At 45.5% G+C, this 25,234-nt stretch overlaps 1 long non-coding RNA gene across 3 annotated transcripts in view; it reads left to right on the top strand.

Moving 5' to 3' along the window:
* LOC131485471 (uncharacterized) overlaps nt 1-24,472 on the top strand; it is an 85,790-nt gene extending 61,318 nt beyond the window's left edge. For 2 of the 3 annotated variants that reach the window (XR_009248863.1, XR_009248861.1), the window contains one exon: nt 5,631-5,743. This is a non-coding gene — a long non-coding RNA (uncharacterized LOC131485471). Of the gene's footprint in view, nt 1-5,630; nt 5,744-24,205 lie in introns of those variants that run through there. The other variant, XR_009248862.1, reaches the window with a different exon arrangement.
* The last annotated feature ends 762 nt before the right edge of the window (nt 24,473-25,234 follow it).

Raw genomic sequence — 25,234 nt, 5'->3', positions numbered from 1 at the left:
CTAAATGCTTCTTCGATTTCTATGCTAACCTAGTCAGGGTGCAGAGTGCAGCTCTAGGGCTGGGTCTGCTTTGCGGACCATGCTTTGGGCAGTCCTGCTTTAGAGAACCCCTGCTCACTAGGGGTTCCTGACACCCTGTCACCTCCCTTACTTCCAGACCACACTCAGGGTAAGCAGGACTTTGGAATCTTCTATTGAAATGTCCACATCCGTAAAGGGTTAGTATCCAAAATCTATAAAGAACTTACCAAACTCAATATCTGAAATGCAAATAATCCAGTGAAGAAATGGGCAGAAGACATGAATAGACACTTCTCCAAAGAAGACATCCAGATGGCCGACAGACACATGAAAAGATGCCCAATAGTGTTTATTATCAGGGAAATACAAATCAAAACCACAATGAGAGACCACCTCGCACTGGTTCGAGTGGCTAAAATCGACAACTTGGGTAACAGATGTTGGCGAGGATGTGGAGAAATGGGAACCCTCTTTCACTGTTGGTGGGAATTCAAACTGGTGCAGCTGCTCTGGAAAACAGTATGGAGGTGCCTCAAAAAATTAAAAATAGAACTACCCTGCGACCCAGCAATTACACTACTAGCAATTTATCCAAAGGCTACAAAAATACTGATTCGAAGGGGCACATGCACCCCCATGTTTATAGCAGCACTATCAACAACAGCCAAAGTATGGAAAGAGCCCAAATGTCCATCAACGGATGAATGGATAAAGAAGACGTGGTGTGTATATATATATACAATGGAATATTACTTGGTGATGAAAAAGAATGAAATCTTGCCATTTGCAACAACATGGATGAAATCAGAGGGTATTATGCTGAGCTAAATATCATAGAAAGATATCATATGATTTAACTCATATGTGAAATTTGAGAAACTTAGCAGATGAACATAAGGTAAGGGAAGGAAAAATAAAATAAAATAAAAACAGAGAGGGAGGCAAACCATAAGAGACTCTTAAATACAGAGAACAAACTGAAAGTTGATGGGGGCGGTGGGTTAAATGGGTGACAGGCATTAAGGAGGGCATTTGTTGGCATGAGCACTGGGTGTCATATGTACGAGGTGAATCACTGGGTTCTCCTCCTGAAGCCAAGACTACACTGTATATTAACTAACTTGAGAATACAAAAAGAAAGAAAAAAAAAATGGCCTCATCCTGCCACTGTGCCCCGTGTGGCCATCTTCTCTGGGTCTGTTGTGCCAAGGTTAGCCCGTGCCATTGACAAGCATGACCAGGGAGGCGGGGTTATGGACAGAGGTTGGACTGGAAGGCTTAGTTGTCCACACATGTGCAGGCAAGGCCCTGTGTGGTACAGGGCTGCCGTGAGAGGGGTGTCGGCTGCGTGTTAGGGGCCTCCCTTTGTCGTCTCTTCTCACCTCTTCACAAATGTTAAGGGCAGACCCGCCTCTGGGCTTATGATGTTTCCTGCCAGGTTGGGACTGATGAGAAGCAGAGAGGTGGGGGCCAAGTACCTGGGCTTCTGACAGTCACCGCTGCTCACTAAGAGTGGCTCTCCATGCCCTGACCACCTACCCCTTGTGGCACTGAGCCCATGGACGATGCTGGCCAGCCCTTCTGGCCAGCCGTGTCCCTGCTTCTCCAGACCTCACACAGCTTGTTCCCTCTCTCATGTAGCACCTGGTTGGGGCCCTTTGGTGCTGCTGATCGCTGGTCTGTTTGCTGTCTTGGGGGCTGCCCCGGCAGTAGTCTGAGGTCCCTGGAGGGCAGAAGAGCCTCCCCCACGTCCATCCAGCTCTGGGGCCACATGCACGGTCTTGCGTGGGGAAGTTCTCTCATTGCCTTGGCTCTGGTTCTGAACTAAAACAGTCCCCACAGCGTCCTAGGATCTGAGTATTTGCTGTGTGTCTATTTCCTCCACAGACATATTCTCCAAGGGCAGGGACCACAGGCTTCCCTGTGAACTATGGGTCTTGCTGAGGGCTTGGCTCTCTACTTTCTTTTTTATTATTATTATTATTTTTTTTTAATCTTTATTTTTGAGAGAGAGAGACAGAGTGCAAGCAGGGGAAGGGCAGATAGAGAGGGAGACACAGAATCCAAAGCAGGCTCCAGGCTCTGAGCTGTCAGCGCAGAGCCTGAGGTGGGGCTCCAGCTCTCGAGCCACGAGATCATGACCTGGGCTGAAGTCAGACGCTTAACCGACTGAGCCACCCAGGCGTTCCGGCCCTCTCCTTTCTTTATCAGTAACTCCTGCTGGGTTTTCAACTCAAATGTGCTTGAAGTTGGCCTCGTGGCCCCCCTTTCCCCACACCTGGTACCTACTTATCCACACACATACTTATCCACATGCGCACGCTTATTCACAAACACTCACAAATATATACGTCTGTGCACAGCTGCACACACACTGACACACACACACAGGCACACACAACCACAGCTGTGTCTGTGCTACCCTGTCCACTGGGCTTGGATGGGGCTCAGCAGACAGAGAACCCGGGGCTTCCAGACGCTGTCTTGCCAGATGAGAGGCTGAAGGGCTTTTATAACTTCCCGGGGCCGTTTGCCGGCTTTCTTGATAACACGAGCTGAGTCCATTTTTCAAGGCTGTAAGCCAGACCAGACATCCTGGCCTTTTGGGGACTCAGTGGCTGATGGAGTGCCAGGGCATGGCTTGCTTCTCTGTCTTCAGGACTGGGCTGGCAGCCTGACGTATCTTTGAGGCTGAGGGACTCGGAGCTGGAGGGGTTCTTGAAGCCTGCCATCTCTGAGCCTCCCCCGGATCGCCCACATGTCTGTGCCAGCGTGAGCAAGTGGGACATGTTAGGGCAGCCCCTGGGTCAGCCGGCGGAGGAAATCTGGAAAGCTCCATCTTTGACTGCCTCAGGCAGCAGCAGAGGCCAGAATCAAGACTTTTCTCACATGCTTTGGGAAGGCTCAAATTGATAGTGGATGTGAAAATGCTTTGCAAACTATAAAGTCTTGTGCATCATGAGAGGGGATGTTCGTTTTTAAGACCACAGTTGAGGGGCGCCTGGGTGGCTCAGTCGGTTAAGCCTCCAACTTCAGCTCAGGTCATGATCTCATGGTTCATGAGTTCAAGCCCCGCATCAGGCTCTGTGCTGACCACTCAGAGCCTGGAGCCTGCTTTGGATCCTGTGTCTCCTTCTCTCTCTGCCTCTTCCCTGCTCACTCTCTTTCACTCTCTCTCAAATAAATAGACATTAAGTTTGAGAAAAAAAAAAAAAAGACCACATTTGAGCAATTTTTGTCTTCTCCGTGAGTAGCGGACCTTCTTCCTGGGCCTTCCAAGGACCAGGTCAGCCACGGGGTGACTCTTGAGCAGTCAGCACGATGCTGGGTGCCCATCCCCAAGCTTGGCTGTTGTGTGGTCTGCGAGGAAAACAAGAGCCAAGGAAAGAGTAGGGGAAAGTCTCTCTGCATAGTTGCAGACAGGGCTGTATAGATGCCAGTGGTCAGGTGGGGGAAAAAATGGTCCCCTCTTGGGCCAATGTGCCTTTCACAGACCCTTGGAGCAGAATGACACTTAGAGAACTAGCAGGGATTGCACTTAGACAGTAGTTGTGGGTTACGATTATGGTCATAATAGAAGCTTCGAGATGCAATCAATCGCCTTATGTTTACTATGGTTACTTAGTATGATGGTCAGTTTTTTGTGTCAACTTGGCTGTGCCACGTGCTTCGATATTTGGCCAAACATTCTGAATGCTTTTGGGAAGGTGTTTTTTCCATGAGATCAACATTTAAATCAGTGGAATCGGAGTAAAGCACATTGCCCTCCATGTGGGTGGGCCTCATCCAATCACTTGAAGGCCTTAATAGGACAAAGACTGACCTCCACTGAGCAAGAAGGAATTCTGCCAGCAGACTGCCTTTGGAGTCGAACCGTAACTCTTCCTTGAGTCTCCAGCCTGTCAGCCTCCCCCATCGGATTTTGGACTCATCATTCCTCCACAATCACATGAGCCACTTCCTTAAAATAAATCTCTCTCTATTATGTATACACACATCCTGTGCGTTCTGTTTCTCTGGAGAACCCTGACCAATAGGCTTATCTTCATAGAAGGATAAAGGAATGGAGACAAAGGATACCCAACATCTCCATATCAGGAGGGCCAGCAGCCCCCCAAGCTCCCAGCTTCTCTGGCCTCCTTGACCACATGGGGTGTGTATAGCTGCCACAGTGGGAGCCAAGGTGCTTGCGGGTCACCTTGACACAGAAACCATAGCTTTTGCTCTCCATCGGCTTTTCACCCTGTGTGAGTCAAGGAGGCCCAAAGCCTGCAAACCCGTGTACAATGTTTCATGTTTACTATGTGGTTCCAGGAAACCAGGCGGTGGGAAGCGGGAGGTCAAGGTCACTTCCGAGCAGATCCAGATCTGATGTTAACCCTCGACACTCAAGGATGCACTCCTTGTTGCTGACAGTTCTTGTCATTCCCAGGGCCTCAACTTGTTATGATTCATGGATGAAACAGGACCCAGAGGGAGACAAAGGAGTTAGCGTTCAGTGGTTGATGCTCAGGAAGCAGGAAGAGCTCTCAAGGAAGCCCCCTTCAGAACGAGAATGGCAGAAGGCAAGGATTTGTGCTTGCCAGAGCTGGGCTTTGTGGATATGTGAAAGGGCCTTCTAAGCTCCACTAAGTTTCTCTTAAAGTATTGGGGGGGCGCCTGGGTGGCGCAGTCGGTTAAGCGTCCGACTTCAGCCAGGTCACGATCTCGCGGTCCGTGAGTTCGAGCCCCGCGTCAGGCTCTGGGCTGATGGCTCGGAGCCTGGAGCCTGTTTCCGATTCTGTGTCTCCCTCTCTCTCTGCCCCTCCCCCGTTCATGCTCTGTCTCTCTCTGTCCCAAAAAAAAAAAAAAAAAAAAAAAAAAAAAAAAAAAAAAAAGTATTGGGAAAACTCAGTGGTGTCCCACTCGAAGTCATGGTGTGGGGACATGCACTTTATGTCACACGGTGGCGAAGGCAGGGGCAGGACCCTTTCTGGGCTCCAGAAAAGGAGCTATGGGTGGGGGGATGAGAACTGAAGAGTCCAGACTTGCTCCCTTGTCTCCCTCTTGGTCAAAATACTGGGGATGGGGGATGTGTGTACCGGATAAGACAGGTTTGGAAACTCCAGAGCGGTTGGGAACACCTTGCCGTGCACTGGGGAGGAGGCCAAGCCCTCCTCGGAGAGTGGCCTGCACCTCCAGGGAGAGGTCATGACAAAGTAAAAATGATGGCGAGGCTTGGTTGTGTTGAAAGGCCCTGAGATTTCCCTGCCCAGCCCTGCTCCAGCCTCCCATGGGCCCTGTAGGGCTTGGAGGAGATCCAGGAACATGCCTGTGGCCCCTAGAGAGTGGCAGGGAGGGGGCTGAGAGGAGCATGCCAGCTAGGGGATCACTGTGAGGTCAGGCAAGGGGACTCCCTGACATCATCCCTGACAGGAGCTGAGAAGTGGGCAGTGAAGTGTCAGGGGCCAGGTTGAGAGAACGGCTGAACCTCTTTTAAGGGCCTGTAGCCCCGTGACCGTTCAGACTGTAGCCCCAGTCGCCGGGCCTGGCTCAGCCTGGGAGGGACTGAGATTGGGCTTGGCAACAGCATCTCACTCATTGGTCTGGCATCTCCTGTTTGCATCCAGATGACCTCTCCTCACCGCACTAATTTCCAGCAAGCTACTGGGGTCAGTACCAGTTCCCGGTAATGACTGATGTGGACGACAGCCTGAGACCCCGTCGGCTCTTTCTTCAGCACCAAGGCAAGTCAATGGGCAAACCCTGGCCATTTTTTGCCAGAAGGCCAGCTGGAGAGTGGGCAGCCTCAGTGCTATCGTGGGCGGTCCCAATATCACTTTCCTTTTCCTTTCTGATCATACTAACAAATCCTTTTCCTCTGCCTTAGAGTTAGGCGTGGAGAGCACGGCTGAGGTGGCGGACAGATGACCCACAAAGTCCCCAAGACTCCAGTCTGATGAAGAGAAACAAAGCAGTCTCAGCGTCTGACAGGTTAGCAAGAGAACCCCACCTGCTGCCCCCAATGGGGTCCCCTCGATGTCCATAACCATACTGTCTTCCTTCCAACGTGGTGAAGGGGGCTCCAGGCCCCCAGGGCCCTTTCCCAGACCTGAGTTTGTCCATGGCCTTGGTGGTAGAGGTGGTGCACGTGCCCAGGTGCCCTGCCTCTGTGGAGCCCCCTGTGTCTGTTTCCTCCCCTGGCTGGGTTAACTAGACCCAGAAGACCACAGCGAAGGGCTGGCTGCAGGGGAGAGGGGACCCCCGGGCTCAGTGTTGCACACCTTCAGTGGATATCTAGGGGTTCTGGTTACACACTAAGGGGGAGGCTTCCCTTGGGTTGGGCCCCCCTGGAAAGAGGCCAGAGACCAGGATTAGGGTGTGAATGATTTATTTGGGAGGTGAGGGAAACTTCGATACACAGCAAAAGGAAGACAACCAATGAAGGATGTGCCACCGAGCCCATTCCCAAGTGGGCGACGGAGGCTCAGTCCCGTCGGAGAACTCAGAGACGGCGCACCTCAGAGTATTCCCACCTGAGGGGTGAGGGAGCTGGGGTATTTGTCCACCACTCCTGTCCATACGGATAGGAGGCTGCCCCTGGGTAACTAACTTTCGAGGACTTCCGACTGCTCCTATGTGTGGGCTGAGTGGGCTCTCACAGTCAGAAAAGCCCACCGTCCGTGGGTGGCAGGTGTTCCTGAGGTGCACCTTTCAGTGTGGAGATGTCACCGTGGAAGAGAGATGGGCGAGGGCTGGCAAATATCTGCTCCATTGCTTGGGCTACTTCTTCAGCATGCGGTTCCTTTCTGTGACTGGCTCCTCCATTCCTGCAGTCTCTGTATGTCTGGAGCTCCCCTTCGAGACCTTTCTCCTCCCCGACTCCCAGTCACCAACCACCTTCTCTGGGTTGGTCCTTCCTGGGTTTTGCCCACCAACTCCCTGGGTCCCTCTTCTCCTGCTCTAATGGCAGAACCTGGACCCAGCAGGCCTGCAACTCAAACCACAGCGTGTCTTCTTTGGGGACAAGCTCTCCCTTACCCAGACTGATTTAGACTCCTCCTCTACCTTCCGTGGCTTCCTATTTTTTTCAGGATAAAACTTACTTCTCTGGCACTTTCATGTTAATGCTGATTTCCCTCTTCAGATTTATGTTGCAGAGATCTTTTACGCCCTGTTTTAATCAGTGTGTCCTGAGCAGTAAGTCTGGAGTTAGCTGTCTCTGTGTTCTGCCACATCCCACCACGGATACCTTGCTTTCCTTCTCTACTTAAGCAAAACTACATCCTTCAGAGACTTATCAAGATGGAATCAGAAATCACATGAGCCCACACTGAGTCTTCACTTATTATGATTCACAGGTGAAGGCAGGACCCAAAAGAAGGGGGGGCATGGAGAGAGGGAAAGGGAGAGGGAAAGAGAGGAAAAGAGGGAGAGAGAGAGAGAGAGAGAGAGAGAGAGAGAACACACCAAAGACAAATGAGCACTTCACTGAGATGCACAGATTTCCCGGGGGCTTGCTTTGTATGGCTGGACACACCAACACGACAGCAGGGAGCCTAAGCCAGATTAGAAGACAAACTTTTCATTAGAGAGAGCCATTCTGGTCATTGTCCTATAAGCAAAAACAAGGTTGGAAATCAGAGGGATGCAACAAAGCAGGCAGTTCTTGGAAGACGGCCAACAATCCCAGTTTGAGTCCACATCGAAATGGAATATTAGTGCCACTGAACTGCACGCTTGAAAATGGTAAATTTTATGTTAGGTATGCTTTTGCCACAATTAAGAAACACGGCGGGGGGGGGGGGAAGAAAGAGAAAAGAAACATGAAAAAAAGAAAGAAAATATCTATGTATTGAAATCCCCATCCCTAACAATTTAGAATGATGTACTTGTTGGGGGTGGGGTTGAAGAATGGGATGGCTGAAGGAGAAAACTTCTGGGTGATGTTGATAAATATTCTTTACAGTTTTTCAAGACCCAGTGTTCTGGCACAAATCGGTAAACTGGATCAGACAGAAGGCAATTTCTGGAAGAGAGAAATAAGCATCTGGACAATTTTTATAAACACCCCCTTGGCACCAGGATGGCGTGCTTGCTGCTGACGTGTTTTGGCCAGCACATGAGCAGTCTGAAGAGAAGCACGCTGGGTATGAGGGCCAGGCTTGTCCTGAGTCCCACTGAGTAGGGGAGGAAGGGAAACACTTTCTTGCCGCTACCAAATCCTGCAGCAAGAGAATGCTCGGTTTGGTTGAGTGAGAAAGCTTGGAGGAGGCACAGTGTTGCAGAGATGGCCCAACTTTCTCCCTGTGAGAGGAAACAGTCTCAGGTCCTCCCAGCTGGAGGAAGGAAAGCCATTCTCTCCAGCACAGCATCTGGAGGCTCTGGACCCAACTTAGCGAAGGCTTGAAGGCTTTAAGAGTTTAAGAGCAAATGTGGCACCTGCTTTTTGGAAGCCTGGAGTCAGATAGGGAAGAGCTCTCACTGTCCTCAGGGACCTCTGGGAAATGTGGTTGGAAATACCATTCAGGGACAGGAGCTTCTGGGGAAGCCAGGAATTTCTTGCTTTTCCCAAACAAGCCTAAGTCAAACCTACAGTTTCCAGGCAGCCTCGGTCAGTGGGGGGACCTATCCTGTCTCCAGCAATCCAGGGGGGGAAGCAAGACACTGAACCCACTCCTCAACTAAGGCCTTCCCACTCCTATATATCAAAATAAACTGGACTCAACACCCTAGTGTCACAGCCTCTAATGGCCCAAAGCATTCCCTGGGTGATTTCTGTGGACCTTAGAAGGCTACCTTCCTCATGGTCCTTTTGGTCGTAGCTTCTGTATCCAAACATCAAATCTCTACTCTGTTCCTATGTCATAACCTGGGTGCACTAAGACTTTTCACTGTTTTCCCCCAAATTGTTGCCATACCCAGGGGTTCATTACCCTTATGGAGAGTTTGAGGGGTCGTGTACCCATCTTCCACTGATCTTGAAAGTTCTTTTCTCTGCCTGTGTCTCCCTCTCCCCCTTCTCTCTTTCTCTCTCTCCTCTCCCTCTCAGGAGCCAACTCTGTCCTTGTTTTAGCAGAGTGCTTTTCTTCCTCCACTCAGATTTTGGCACATGCCGATGATCCTGCCCACGGCTGCTCTGTTCTCCCCCACCAGGCTTCTCCAGGCAAACCTTCCAAAGAAACATGATGCTCTCCTCAAGAGGGACTTCTGATCAGTTCAACTTTCTCCACATCTTTAATTAGAAACAATTTAGTCAAACTGGGAAAGAGGCATTTTATCATCAACTAGCCAAATCACTATCTCCTATAAGATAGGGTAAATCAAAAAGAGAATAGAAATGATTAACCTTGCAAATATTTGTGATGCAGAATCCTCAAGTCTTCAAAGATTTTTTTACAAAGAAGGGTGAAAATGCAAACCACATCAAAGTGTGTTTTAAATCAATGCTTCTCAAATTTCAGTATGTACACAGATCCCCTGAGAATCTTGCCAAATGCATATGAGAATTCAACAAGACTGAAGTGGGGCCTAAGGTTCTGCTTTTTTTTTTTTTTTAAGTTTATTTATTTATTTTTGAGACAGAAAGTGGGAGAGAGAGAGCACAAGCAGGGGAGGGGCAGAGAGAGAGAGAGGGAGACGGAGAATCCCAAGCAGGCTCTGCACATATAGGGCTCGAACTCACACACCTGTGGAGATCAAGACCAGGGCTGAAACAAAGAGTTGGACTCTTAACCAACTGAGTGACTCAGGCGCCCCGGGTTCTGCATCTTTCATAAGCTCCCAGGTGATGCTGTTGCTGTGGGTCCACGGACCACACTTTGAAGAGCAGTCACAGACCAGTGGTTTTCAAAGTTACCGCCATCGGAATTACCTGGGGGAGCTTAAGAAATATTAATGCCTGGACTCCACGCCAATATTCTCATGTGATCGAGAATGGCTGAACATTGGTATTAAAAAGAAAAATTCACCTTCAACAAATGATGTTGGGAAAACTGGAGAGCTACGCGCAAAAGAATGAAACTAGACCACTTTCTTACACCACATACAAAAATAAACTCAAAATGGGTTAAAGATCTAAATGTGAGACCTGAAACCATAATAATCCTAGAAGAGAGCACAGGCAGTAATTTCTCTGATGTTGGCTGTGACAACTTTTTTCTAGATAGGTCCCCTGAGGCAAGGGGAACAAAAGCAAAAATAAACTATTGAGACCACATCAAAATAAAAAGCGTCTGCACAGCTAAGGAAACGATCAACAAAAGTCAAAGGCAACCTACTGAATGGGAGAAGATATTTGCAAGTGATATATCTGATAAAGGGTTAGTATCCAAAAATACATAAAGAATGTATACAACTCGACACCTAACAAACAATCTAATTAAAAAAGAGGCAGGAGACATGAACAGACATTTCTCCAAAGAAGACATCCAGACGGCCAACAGACCCGTGAAAAGATGCTCAACAACACCCATCGTCAGGGAAACACAAATCAAAACCACAATGAGATAGCACCTCACACCTGTCAGAACGGCTGGGATCAAAAATACAAGAAATGAATGTTGGCGAGGATGTGGAGAAAAAGGAACCCTCATGCACCGTTGGTGGGAATGCAAACTGATGTAGCCGCTCTGAAAAACAGTACAGAGTTTCCTCAAAAAATTAAAAAGAGAATTACCATATGATGCAGTAGTTGCACTACTGGGTATTTACCCGAAGAACACAAAAACACTAACTCAAAGGCTTACAGGCACCCCTATGTCTATGTAGCATTATTTACAATAGCCAAATCACGGAAGCCCAAGTGTCCACTGATAGATGAAAGGATAAAGACGATGTGGTGTATGTACAATGAATATTAGTCAGCCATAAAGAACAGAATGAAATCTTGCTATTTGCAACAACACGGATGGATCTAGAAAGCATGATGTTAAGTGAAATAAGTCAGAGAAAGACAAATACCATATAATTTCACTCATGTGTGGAATTTAAGAAACCAAACAAATGAACAAAGGGGAAAAAAGAAACAAATCAAGACATAGACTCTTTTTTTTTTTTTTTTTAAATTTTTTTTCAACGCTTTTTATTTATTTTTTGGGACAGAGAGAGACAGAGCATGAACGGGGGAGGGGCAGAGAGAGAGGGAGACACAGAATCGGAAACAGGCTCCAGGCTCCGAGCCATCAGCCCAGGGCCTGACGCGGGGCTCGAACTCACAGGCCGTGAGATCGTGACCTGGCTGAAGTCGGACGCTTAACCGACTGCGCCACCCAGGCGCCCCAAGACATAGACTCTTAACCATAGAGAACAAATTGATGGTTACCAGAGCGGAGGTGGCTTGGGGGGATGGGCGAAATAGGTAAAGCGGATCACGGTACACTTACCTTGATGAGCACTAAGTAATATATGGAATTGTTGAATCATTATATTGTACACCTGAAAAGTATAACCCACTGTATGTCAATAGCACTGGAATTTTAAAAAATTCAGGGGGCTCTGATGTAGGGCTAGGGTTGAGAACCAGTGCCCTAAAGTAAGCACCAAGCACATGGATTAATATTTTATCTTTTCTTTCTTTTTTTAAAAGCTTATTTAGTTTTGAGAGAGAGAGAGAGAGAGCATGTGAGTGTGCATGAGGGAGAGGGGGAGGGGCAGAGAGAGAGGGGGACAGGATCCAAAGCAGGCTCTGTGCTGACAGCACAGATGTGGGGCTCAAACTCACAAGCTGCGAGATCACGACCTGAGCTGAAGTTGGACGTTTAACCGACTGGGCCACCCAGGTGCCCCTTATTTTTTCTTATTTGTGGTACTTGGCATGGGTAGATAGGAGGAAGACAGTCTTCTCCTAAAGGAGAGACCAATTGTGACATTCCCAGTAGTCCTCAAGGGCTGTAAGGAGAATCTCGTAAGAACTCAGCTCTTTGACTGTGGTGGTGACGGAAGATGGCTTTGTTAATCTGAAGCCAATTTAAAAGGACATGCTAATGAACAAAATGACAAATCAAGCTAAAATAAAAAGAATGAAAGAACAAAGTGGTAAGATGTAAAAAAAGGTATAAATTAATATACAAAAAAGCAAGTTTTAGGACAAATTAGATACAATAAGAATAAATGTTTATAATAAAAAATTAAGCTGGATAACACTCAGGTCGAGTATATGAAATACCCAATATTTGATCCTGTGAAACTTACAGCAATATAACAAATTCATATGGCTCAAAAATAATGTGGTTAAAAACCAGAAGATACAATGATAAAGCAAAACAAGATTAAAGGTTAAGCATCAGCCTCAGAGAGAAGTCCCTCTGTGAAGGACAAGAGCAGTGCTTTGGGCTGGGTGCCCACTTGTCTATTATAAGCTGGTCTCACTGAGGCCTGGGACCTGGGATGACAGGGACCCCAGGGAAGTAGGCTCTTGGCACTGGCCTTCTGGTGTTTGGCTGTATGGCCTGAGACACCTGCCAGGACCCTTAACTGCTCTCAGAGAGCACCTCTAGATGGCTAAGTAGCAAGCTGTTTATTTTGACCCACTGGCAAATAGCTTATAGACTGCCAAGATTCTTACTAGAGAAGACTTAGAGGAGGGTACTTCTGGCAGGCTGGTCAAATTTGCAGATTAAATTCAATTTATTAAACATTTATTAAATTCCTCCTCTGTGCCAAGCCTTGTAGAGGGTACTGGGGATATGGCAATAAACAGGACATCTGAGTGGTATATTTAAGGTCTGGTGGGGTTAGGGCCCTGGAATGGGGTGAGGGAGTGCTGCGGGTTGGGTCCCCCAGAAGTGGACTCTGAGATAGGTTTTAGCATGTGGAGCTGTTGGAGCTCTGGGGATCAAACTCTGTGAATGGGAAGGAAGCAGGATCAGGTACTGGGAGAAGCTGGGCTGCAGTGCAGTCTCAACAAAGGCCTCAGCTGACCTACGCAGTGCTCTGAGGCTGAAATGGCTCTTCACAGTTCTCTAATGTCACAAAGAGAGTTCTGAACCTCTATATCCCCCAATGACCAGTCATTGGATGTGACTATCCTGTTGGGTGAGGTAGCTATCTCCAGCCAAGGGTAGTTTCCAGGAAGAGATAACAGCTCAGGGAAATCAGCCAGAAGCACTCTCAGCAGATGGGACAATGAGTTCTGATGGGGAATCTGGTGTTACATCATAATGTCCATTACAGGTGGTATCTTAGTTTTTTCAGACTTCTCTAACAAAATACCACAGCCTGGGAAGCTTATAAACAACAGAAATTTGCTTCTCATAGTTCTGGAGGCTGGAAGTCCAAGATTGGGGTGCTAACACGGTAGGGCTCTGGTGAAGGCCCTCTTATGGGTTGTGACTGCTGACATCCCATCATGTCCTCACATGGTGGAAGGGAGTGAGGGATCTTTCTTGGGTCTCTTATTATTATTATTAAAAAAATTTTTTTAAACATTTATTCACATTTGAGAGACAGAGAGAGACAGAATGCAAGTGGGGGAGGGGCAGAGAGAAGGAGACATAGAATCTGAAGCAGGATCCAGGCTCTGAGCTATCAGTACAGAGCCTGACACAGGGCTCGAATCTGGGGCCTCTCATAAGGGCACTAATCTATTCATTTGGACTCCACTTTTAGAACCTAATCACCTCCCAAGGGCCGCATCTCTAATATCATTATCTTGGGGTTAAGATTTTAACATATGAAATTTGGGGAGGAGGATACATAAACATTCAGTCCATAGCAGGATATATATATATATATATATATATATATATATATATATATATAATATTATATATTATATATATATTTTATATATATATATATATATGGCTTGATAGGGTCATTCTGTACAAGATCTTGAATGTGAAGTGAATCAATAAATGGTTGGTTGACTGGATCATCCCTACTGGTCATCTACAAAGCATCAATAAAACAAACTCATCTTTGATCGCCCAGACAGACATGATGTATCCACAGTGAAATGAGCAAAGTCTTGAGTTGGGTGGCACGTGGAAGATGTGTAATGCATCACTCTCCCATCTGGGCTCCATACATCGACAGTGGCATGCAGAGGGGACAAGGGTGAGGCGAGGTCTGGAGATCAAGCAGGCCTTTGCCATATTTGAAGAGTCAGTGGCTGCTTGGTACAAAAGAGAAAAGACTCTGTGGAGAGGGTATGAAGCTGTCTCAAAGTGGATCTGGGGAAGAAGGCAGAACCATCCTTAATGGAGAGAAGACTTCGTGTCAGTATCAGGCGATAGTTCCTTAGGTAAGAACTGGCAGACAAGGGAGTGGGGTGAACTTCCCTTCCCTGGTGACAGCTCAAGAGATGTAACACGATCAGGAGGAAATTTTTAACATTAAATATGGAGATATTGCTAAGTTAAACCCATCTTGACCATTCCTTGTAGTTGGAGACTAAGATATGATAAAAGAATGATAAAAAAAAAGAGATTTTTACAGATTTTCTAGAAACCATAAGAAGAAACTGGAGTGGGGTTGGGATAGTTTCTGCAGAGGACAGTCACAGCAATGAAAAGGGAAAGGGTTTGAAATATGGATAAAAGGGAATGAACTGAAACCATATGTCCAAGGTATTTTGGGGCACAGCACCTGCTGTTGCATACAAGCACATGGTGAACCCACAATGCATCTCCTGAGGGTCTAGCGACCTCACCTGTGGGAGAAATTCTTAATCTTACTTGTTCAATGGCAGACTGGTGAAGCCAATGGACTTATTTCAGCACAATGTCTTTACATTCATGACACAAAATACTTAGATTACAAATACAGTTCTCAAAGTATTAGCAAAACATGTTTCTAATGTAGTAGAACACATTACAGAACCATATCTAGCAATGGATTTAATAATTATTGCATTTTTTTTTCTTTTTAATTTATTTTTTAATATATGAAATTTACTGTCAAATTGGTTTCCATACAACACCCAGTGCTCATCCCAAAAGGTGCCCTCCTCAATACCCATCACCCACCCTGCCCTCCCTCCCACCCCCCATCAACCCTCAGTTTGTTCTCAGTTTTTAACAGTCTCTTATGCTTTGGCTCTCTCCCACTCTAACCTCTTTTTTTTTTTTTTTCCCTTCCCCTCCCCCATGGGTTTCTGTTACGTTTCTCAGGATCCACATAAGAGTGAAACCATATGGTATCTGTCTTTCTCTGTATGGCTTATTTCACTTAGCATCACACTCTCCAGTTCCATCCACGTTGCTACAAAAGGCCATATTTCATTTTTTCTCATTGCCACGTAGTATTCCATTGTGTATATAAACCACAATTTCTTTATCCATTCATCAGTTGATGGACATTTAGGCTCTTTCCATAATTTGGCTATTGTTGAGAGTGCTGCTATAAACATTGGGGTACAAGTGCCCCTATGCATCAGTACTCCTGTATCCCTTGGATAAATTCCTAGCAGTGCTATTGCTGGGTCATAGGGTAGGTCTATTTTTAATTTTCTGAGGAACCTCCACACTGCTTTCCAGAGCGGCTGCACCAATTTGCATTCCCACCAACAGTGCAAGAGGGTTCCCGTCTCTCCACATCCTCTCCAGCATCTATAGTCTCCTGATTTCTTCATTTTGGCCACTCTGACTGGCGTGAGGTGGTATCTGAGTGTGGTTTTGATTTGTATTTCCCTGATGAGGAGCGACGTTGAACATCTTTTCATGTGCCTGTTGGCCATCCGGATGTCTTCTTTAGAGAAGTGTCTATTCATGTTTTCTGCCCATTTCTTCACTGGGTTATTTGTTTTTCGGGTGTGGAGTTTGATGAGCTCTTTATAGATTTTGGATACTAGCCCTTTGTCCGATGTGTCATTTGCAAATATCTTTTCCCATTCCGTTGGTTGCCTTTTAGTTTTGTTGGTTGTTTCCTTTGCTGTGCAGAAGCTTTTTATCTTCATAAGGTCCCAGTAATTCACTTTTGCTTTTAATTCCCTTGCCTTTGGGGATGTGCCGAGTAAGAGATTGCTACGGCTGAGGTCAGAGAGGTCTTTTCCTGCTTTCTCCTCTAAGGTTTTGATGGTTTCCTGTCTCACATTCAGGTCCTTTATCCATTTTGAGTTTATTTTTGTGAATGGTGTGAGAAAGTGGTCTAGTTTCAACCTTCTGCATGTTGCTGTCCAGTTCTCCCAGCACCATTTGTTAAAGAGACTGTCTTTTTTCCATTGGATGTTCTTTCCTGCTTTGTCAAAAATGAGTTGGCCATACGTTTGTGGGTCTAGTTCTGGGGTTTCTATTCGATTCCATTGGTCTATGTGTCTGTTTTTATGCCAATACCATGCTGTCTTGATGATGACAGCTTTGTAGTAGAGGCTAAAGTCTGGGATTGTGATGCCTCCTGCTTTGGTCTTCTTCTTCAAAATTACTTTGGCTATTCGGGGCCTTTTGTGGTTCCATATGAATTTTAGGATTGCTTGTTCTAGTTTCAAGAAGAATGCTGGTGCAATTTTGATTGGGATTGCATTGAATGTGTAGATAGCTTTGGGTAGTATTGACATTTTGACAATATTTATTCTTCCAATCCATGAGCAGGGAATGTCTTTCCATTTCTTTATATCTTCTTCAATTACCTGCATAAGCTTTCTATAGTTTTCAGCATACAGATCTTTTACATCTTTGGTTAGATTTATTCCTAGGTATTTTATGCTTCTTGGTGCAATTGTGAATGGGATCAGTTTCTTTATTTGTCTTTCTGTTGCTTCATTGTTCGTGTATAAGAATGCAACTGATTTCTGTACATTGATTTTGTATCCGGCAACTTTGCTGAATTCATGTATCAGTTCTAGCAGACTTTTGGTGGAGTCTATCGGATTTTCCATGTATAATATCATGTCATCTGCAAAAAGCGAAAGCTTGACTTCATCTTTGCCAATTTGGATGCCTTTGATTTCCTTTTGTTGTCTGATTGCTGATGCTAGAACTTCCAGCACTATATTAAACAGCAGCGGTGAGAGTGGGCATCCCTGTCGTGTTCCTGATCTCAGGGAAAAAGCTCTCAGTTTTTCCCCATTGAGGATGATGTTAGCTGTGGGCTTTTCATAAATGGCTTTTATGATCTTTAAGTATGTTCCTTCTATCCCGACTTTCTCAAGGGTTTTTATTAAGAAAGGGTGCTGGATTTTGTCAAAGGCCTTTTCTGCATCGATTGACAGGATCATATGGTTCTTCTCTTTTTTTTTGTTAATGTGATGTATCACGTTGATCGATTTGCGAATGTTGAACCAGCCCTGCATCCCAGGAATGAATCCCACTTGATCATGGTGAATAATTCCTTTTATATGCTGTTGAATTCGATTTGCTAGTATCTTATTGAGAATTTTTGCATCCATATTCATCAGGGATATTGGCCTGTAGTTCTCTTTTTTTACTGGGTCTCTGTCTGGTTTAGGAATCAAAGTAATACTGGCTTCATAGAATGAGTCTGGAAGTTTTCCTTCCCTTTCTATTTCTTGGAATAGCTTGAGAAGGATAGGTATTATCTCTGCTTTAAACGTCTGGTAGAACTCCCCTGGGAAGCCATCTGGTCCTGGACTCTTATTTGTTGGGAGATTTTTGATAACCGATTCAATTTCTTCGCTGGTTATGGGTCTGTTCAAGCTTTCTATTTCCTCCTGATTGAGTTTTGGAAGAGTGTGGGTGTTTAGGAATTTGTCCATTTCTTCAAGGTTGTCCAATTTGTTGGCATATAATTTTTTCATAGTATTCCCTGATAATTGTTTGTATCTCTGAGGGATTGGTTGTAATCATTCCATTTTCATTCATGATTTTATCTATTTGGGTCATCTCCCTTTTCTTTTTGAGAAGCCTGGCTAGAGGTTTGTCAATTTTGTTTATTTTTTCAAAAAACCAACTCTTGGTTTCGTTGATCTGCTCTACAGTTTTTTTAGATTCTATATTGTTTATTTCTGCTCTGATCTTTATGATTTCTCTTCTTCTGCTGGGTTTAGGCTGCCTTTGCTGTTTTGCTTCTGTTTCCTTTAGGTGTGCTGTTAGATTTTGTATTTGGGATTTTTCTTGTTTCTTGAGATAGGCCTGGATTGCAATGTATTTTCCTCTCAGGACTGCCTTCGCTGCGTCCCAAAGCATTTGGATTGTTGTATTTTCATTTTCGTTTGTTTCCATATATTTTTTAATTTCTTCTCTAATTGCCTGGTTGACCCACTCATTCGTTAGTAGGGTGTTCTTTAACCTCCACGCTTTTGGAGGTTTTCCAGACTTTTTCCTGTGGTTGATTTCAAGCTTCATAGCATTGTGGTCTGAAAGTATGCATGGTATAATTTCAATTCCTGTAAACTTATGAAGGGCTGTTTTGTGACCCAGTATATGATCTATCTTGGAGAATGTTCCATGTGCACTCGAGAAGAAAGTATATTCTGTTGCTTTGGGATGCAGAGTTCTAAATATATCTGTCAAGTCCATCTGATCCAATGTATCATTCAGGGCCCTTGTTTCTTTATTGACTGTGTGTCTAGATGATCTATCCATTTCTGTAAGTGGTGTGTTAAAGTCCCCTGCAATGACCACATTCTTATCAATAAGGTTGCTTATGTTTATAAGTAACTGTTTTATATATCTGGGGGCTCCAGTATTTGGCGCATAGACATTTATAATTGTTACCTCTTCCTGATGGATAGACCCTGTAATTATTATATAATGCCCTTCTTCATCTCTTGTTACAGCCTTTAATTTAAAGTCTAGTTTGTCTGATATAAGTATGGCTACTCCAGCTTTCTTTTGGCTTCCAGTAGCATGATAAATAGTTCTCCATCCCCTCACTCTCAATCTAAAGGTGTCCTCAGATCTCAAATGAGTCTCTTGTAGACAGCAAATAGATGGGTCTTGTTTTTTTATCCATTCTGATACCCTATGTCTTTTGGTTGGCGCATTTAATCCATTTACATTCAGTGTTATTATAGAAAGATACGGGTTTAGAGTCATTGTGATGTCTGTATGTTTTATGCTTGTAGTGATGTCTCTGGTACTTTGTCTCACAGGATCCCCCTTAGGATCTCTTGTAGGGCTGGTTTCGTGGTGACAAATTCCTTCAGTTTTTGTTTGTTTGGGAAGACCTTTATCTCTCCTTCTATTCTAAATGACAGACTTGCTGGATAAAGGATTCTCGGCTGCATATTTTTTCTGTTTAGCACACTGAAGATATCGTGCCAAGCCTTTCTGGCCTGCCAAGTTTCAAAGGAGAGATCAGTCACGAGTCTTATAGGTCTCCCTTTATATGTGAGGGCACGTTTATCCCTTGCTGCTTTCAGAATTTTCTCTTTATCCTTGCATTTTGCCAGTTTCACTATGATATGTCGTGCAGAAGATCGATTCAAGTTACGTCTGAAGGGAGTTCTCTGTGCCTCTTGGATTTCAATGCCTTTTTCCTTCCCCAGTTCAGGGAAGTTCTCAGCTATAATTTCTTCAAGTACCCCTTCAGCACCTTTCCCTCTCTCTTCCTCCTCTGGGATACCAATTATGCGTATATTATTTCTTTTTAGTGTATCACTTAGTTCTCTAATTTTCCCCTCATACTCCTGGATTTTTTTATCTCTCTTTCTTTCAGCTTCCTCCTTCTCCATAACTTTATCTTCTAGTTCACCTATTCTCTCCTCTGCCTCTTCAATCCGAGCCGTCGTGGTTTCCATTTTGTTTTGCATTTCGTTTAAAGCGTTTTTCAGCTCCTCGTGACTGTTCCTTAGTCCCTTGATCTCTGTCGCAAGAGATTCTCTGCTGTCCTGTATACTGTTTTCAAGCCCAGCGATTAATTTTATGACTATTATTCTAAATTCACTTTCTGTTATATTATTTAAATCCTTTTTGATCAGTTCATTAGCTGTTGTTATTTCCTGGAGATTCTTCTGAGGGGAATTCTTCCGTTTGGTCATTTTGGATAGTCCCTGGAGCGGTGAGGACCTGCAGGGCACTTCCCCCGTGCTGTGGTGTATAACTGGAGTTGGTGGGTGGGGCCGCAGTCCGACCTGATGTCTGCCCCCAGCCCACCGCTGGGGCCACAGTCAGACTGGTGTGTGCCTTCTCTTCCCCTCTTCTAGGGGCGGGATTCACTGTGGGGTGGTGTGGCCCGTCTGGTCTACTTGCACACTGCCAGGCTTGTGGTGCTGGGGAGCTGGCGTATTAGCTGGGGTGGGTAGGCAAGGTGCATGGGGGCGGGAGGGGCAGGCTTAGCTCGCTTCTCCTTAGGTGATCCACTTCAGGAGGGGCCCTGTGGCAGCGGGAGGGAGTCAGATCCGCTGCCGGAGGTTTGGCTCCGCAGAAGCACAGAGTTGGGTGTTTGCGCGGAGCGAGCAAGTTCCCTGGCAGGAACTGGTTCTCTTTGGGATTTTGGCTGGGGGATGGGCGGGGGAGATGGCGCTGGCGAGCGCCTTTGTTCCCCGCCAAGCTGAGCTCTGCCGTCCGGGGGCTCAGCAGCTCTCCCTCCCTTTGTCCTCCAGCCTTCCTGCTTTCTGAGCAGAGCTGTTAACTTATGACCTCCCAGACTCTAAGTCACGCTTGCTGTCGGAACACAGTCCGTCCGGCCCCTCCGCTTTTGCCAGCCCGACTGGGGGGCTCTGCTTGGCCGGTGAGCCGCCCCTCCGCCCCGGCTCCCTCCCGCCAGTCCGTGGAGCGCGCACCGCCTCGCCGCCCTTCCTACCCTCTTCCGTGGGCCTCTCGTCTGCGCTTGGCTCCGGAGACTCCGTTCTGCTAATCCTCTGGCAGTTTTCTGGGTTCTTTAGGCAGGTGTAGGTGGAATCTAAGTGATCAGCAGGACGCGCGGTGAGCCCAGCGTCCTCCTACGCCACCATCTTCCGGAACTCCCCCAATTATTGCATTTTTAAGTCGTGCTAAACACACACATCTCTAAAGATATCTACAAAAGATATGTACAAGCATCATGTGATAAGAAAACAATGTGTGATTTGGTGATAAAGGCACAGGCATTGCTGATACTATTATGGGTTGTTACCTATATTCACAATTGAGGGAAGTGCTAAATGCTATTACACTAATTAAACATTAGTTTAGCTACACATTAGTTAACTTTTTTTCCACCCCAGTTCAGGAGTCCCCCAAATTCTGTCCAGTCTGAGGACCCCGGGTCAAGGGTCCCTAGAGTGACCACAGTAGGGAGGCAACAGTCAACAAGGCTGGGAAGCCATTGATGTGTCAGATGTCAAAGGACCCATACTGTTGATGGGAATCTGGTCGGTCTCTGATATTGCCTACCCTCCATTAACTCTGCAATCCTCTCTAGCATTCAAGGTACTTTCTTTTTAATCAGATAAGGAACCATCATCCCAATGAGGTTAAAGGTAGTAAATAAAATTTCTTGATTTCACTTCTCCAGCGAGGGTTTCCCCCGGGGAAGAGTCAAAAGCTTTAGACAAGGATGGAACACGATAAGCTCGGGAGAAGGTGTGAATCCAGAATACACCTTCACCACCTTTCCCCAGCATGTGTGGTTCGTTCAGAAACAGAAGAATGTTGGGGCACCTGCGTGGCTCAGTTGGTTAAGCATCTGACTTAGATTCAGGTCATGATCTCCCCATTCCTTGGATTCAAGCCCCAGGTCGGGCTCTGTGCGGACAGCTCAGAGCCTGGAGCCTGCTTCAGATTCTGCACCTCCCTTTCTCTCCCTGCTCCCCCCACTCCCCACGCATCGTGCTCTCTCTCTCAAAAACAAACAAACATTAAAGAAATAAGGAAAGAAAGAAAGAAAGAAAGAAAGAAAGAAAGAAAGAAAGAAGGAAGGAAAGAAAGAAAGAAAGAAAGAAAGAAAGAAAGAAAGAAAGAAGGGAGGGAGGAAGGAAGGAAGGAAGGAAAGAAAGAGAAAGAAAGAAAGAAAGAAAGAAAGAAAGAAAGAAAGAAAGAAGAAAGAAAGAAAGAAAGAAAGAAACAGAAGACTGTTTTCCAGAATTAGGGACCCCGGGGATTTCATTCTCCACTTTCCTTTCTTGTGTCAGTTCGCAGTGTTTAATAGAGATGCATTTCTATCAGAAAATAGCCCGATTTCACGTTGGAGATTTTTCAAACCTGGTGTGACAGAGTGAATCACTGATCTCAATTCTCCACTTTCTGTATGCCTTCATACCTTTGCTAGAGCTTCACAGTGGTCAGAGTTACTCCCTGACCCCTTGACGCTGAGTATGATCATGTGACTTGTTTGGGCCAATGGGATGTTAGCAGATAGGTCACAAGCAGAGTGCCTGCGCAGTTGGAGTTACCTTTTGTGCTCAGTGCCTTTTGTCGTGGGAAGAGCATTCCCTGGGTAACCTCCTCGCGTGGAAAATATGGAGACACGTAGGGCTTATCTGGACCTGGCCTGGAACTTGGAACCAAGCCCGGCTGAGCCAGCCTTAAATTAGCCACCTTGCAGCCGTGGGAGCATGAGAATTCAGTGTTTTTTGCTGTATGCCACTGAATTTGGAAGATGGTTTTTATCACAGCACGATTCTAGGTAGAACTCGTACACCCAGAAATGTATTCTCAACGCAGTATGGCTTACAATAAACTCACGCTTTAATTTATCCGTTGCTTAAAATTCTGTTATACAAGTTTATGCTAAAAAAAGATGCCTATTCGTGTATTTAAGTTCGATATTTATATATTTTTAGACTCTGGCCGTTGGTCACTCAGGATATTTCTGTGCATTGAATACACATAAGCTGATATAACGCAGAAGGAAATAGTGGAGTGGTAGTGAGGGAAGCAGAGAAGACTGTTCGATGTTAAATTCAGCGAGTATTTATAGAATTCCTATTATATGCAAGGTACTTTTCAAGGCACTAGAGACACACGGATAAAAATCCCTGCCTCGGTGGAGCTTTCCTTCTAGTGACACTTATCGGGTATGGGAATTATTCTGTTCCATAGCAGAACAGGGCTCTCGGTAGCAAACCATAAATTATGGGAGTGAAATGGACAGGAAGAATAAGGAAAGTTCACACCCACTGAGACTTCAGGATGTGGAAGGGACCATATCATGAAGGGAAAAAATAAGAAATGGGCGAACGCTCAGCAAATAAGTAGCAATGAGTTTTACTCAGAATGGGGAGAGAAATCTCAAGTGGGAAACCTAAAAATAAAAAAAAAAGAAAGTCAAGTCAGAGACAGGAAGTGACTTTTCTCTTGCCAAGAGTTTACCTCAGAGTCAAGAAAAAGAAAAGAAATGGACTCTTAAGTTGTTATGAACAGTTATGGCCTCTACCTCCTAGGTAAGGTAATATTACTAACTGTACCTATGTCGTCACATGTCCTCTACTTTTTCCAGGATCTTTTTTTCTTGAAGAGTTGTAAAGCTGTCCTAGGTAACCTGAGTGATCTAAAATATCCACTCTACTGGGCAGCCCTAGTGCTGATTCTTGCCTTCTCTTCTTTTTTTTTTAATTTTTAAACAAATTTTTTTTTAATGTTTATTTATTTTTAAGAGAGACAGAGACAGAATGCGAGTGGGTTAGGGGCAGAGAGAGAAGGAGACACTGAATCCGATGTAGGCTCCAGGCTCCGAGCTGTCGGCACAGAGCCCGACGCGGGGCTGGAACTCACGAGCTGTGAGATCATGACCTGAGCCGAAGTCGGACGCTCAACCGACTGAGCCACCCAGGCACCCCTCTGGCCTTCTCTTCTGGCCACTTATTTCCACGACATCTGTAGAAGAAGTGAGAAAGACAGATAATTTGGTGACATAGCCAAACATCTAAATATATGGAAGATTCTGGAAACAACAATGGCATGAAGAAAGTATAAATTTATTTCTCATTCACATAAAAATATGGCGAAGCTGTCTGCAATCGGTGTGGTGCTCCATGCTCTCGGGGACTCTGGCTTCTTCTACTGTTGTTGCGCCTCTTGTGGCCTTGACCTCTTGTCCAAGATGGCAGCATTTACACTCCGGGCAGCACGATAAAGAGTAGGCCAAAGAAGAAGAGAAAAAGGGATATTATTGCTGCTTCTTAAGGAAGAGACCATACTGCCATTTACGTTCCATTGGCTGGATTTTAAACGTCTTGCTTCTCTCAGCCACTTAGGGACGTTGAAAAATATAGTCTTCATTTTGGGTAGCCACGTGTCCAGCCAGAAATTAGGGGATGCAGCACGATAACAGAAAGGATGGCTGCTGGGGATGGGCTAGTCAGAATAGGCGAGGCTGTGCTGTGGTACAAAGAAACCCTAATATCTCAGTGGCTTGACATAACTAAACCTTATTTCTTGCTCAGGAATCCAGGTTGACAGACACTCTACCATCACTGAGCTGACTCACCGGGAACCCAGGACCTCCAGGACCCCTGTAACAAGAGAAGAGAAGGCATGGAGGGAGGACACGGGCTCCTGAATGCTTCAGCTCACTAGTGATATCACCTCATTTCTGCTCTCAGCGCCTTTGCCAGAACCAGTCACCTGGCCTCCATCTAACCAACAGGGAGGCTGGGAAATGAGGAAGAACCATTTGATTATTATCAGTGAACAATAAATATCTAAATGTCTCTGCCGTGGGTTAAAACTGTTGGATTCGGTTTAAAAAATGCGTACGTATCGCTTCTTGGCCTTTTGGCTAAGAATCAAGTTCAAAAAGATGTATATGTGTATATGCATATACAATGATTAATTGCTAGAGCACATTAAAGTTTTGATCGACCGTGTCCGTATTTAACATTCCTTTCTTCCTCTCAGCTGGCTTACATGTGGCTCGGAGCCTCAGTTTCCTTCTAGCCCTGTCAATTTGCACTTTTCTTGTATCCGCAGTCTCGAAGAAAAGCCGCGAGAGTTGATGCTAGGTTTCCCATCTGACACAGAGGAGGGCTCCTTTTAAACAATAATAAAAATAGCCTCCATTGATGTTGCTGTTTCTTTCCCCCTTTGTCTCGTCTGTTGAAAGAGCCAATTAAACAAAGTGTGTGCTTTCGGCGCCTGTTCTGTGCTCATTTTAAGATTTAATCAACCCTCTGAACCTGCAGCGTAACCGCCTCATAATGTCAAGTTAATATATTGAGATCAGCTCAAACCCACCATTCCCAAGGGTGGTTTTGTTTAAAGGCGAGTGGTAATTGAATTTCTAAACAACTGCCAAGCTTTCAAGGTACCAAAATAAACATTATCCAAACAGAAACTTACCCTGGAGTCTTTGGTTAACTTATGCATACTTTAGGAAAATAGAGGTTGTAACAATTTTTTTTTTTTTTTTTTAAAGAAGGGAGCTATACTCTTTGCTGTCCCTTTAAAAATTAATCACCATCTGCCCCCATTTT

This window comes from Neofelis nebulosa, chromosome 9, assembly GCF_028018385.1.
Source record: "Neofelis nebulosa isolate mNeoNeb1 chromosome 9, mNeoNeb1.pri, whole genome shotgun sequence".
NCBI lineage: Eukaryota > Metazoa > Chordata > Mammalia > Carnivora > Felidae > Neofelis > Neofelis nebulosa.
Note: the sequence above shows the minus strand (reverse complement) of the source record. Positions and strands in the feature narration are given on the sequence as shown.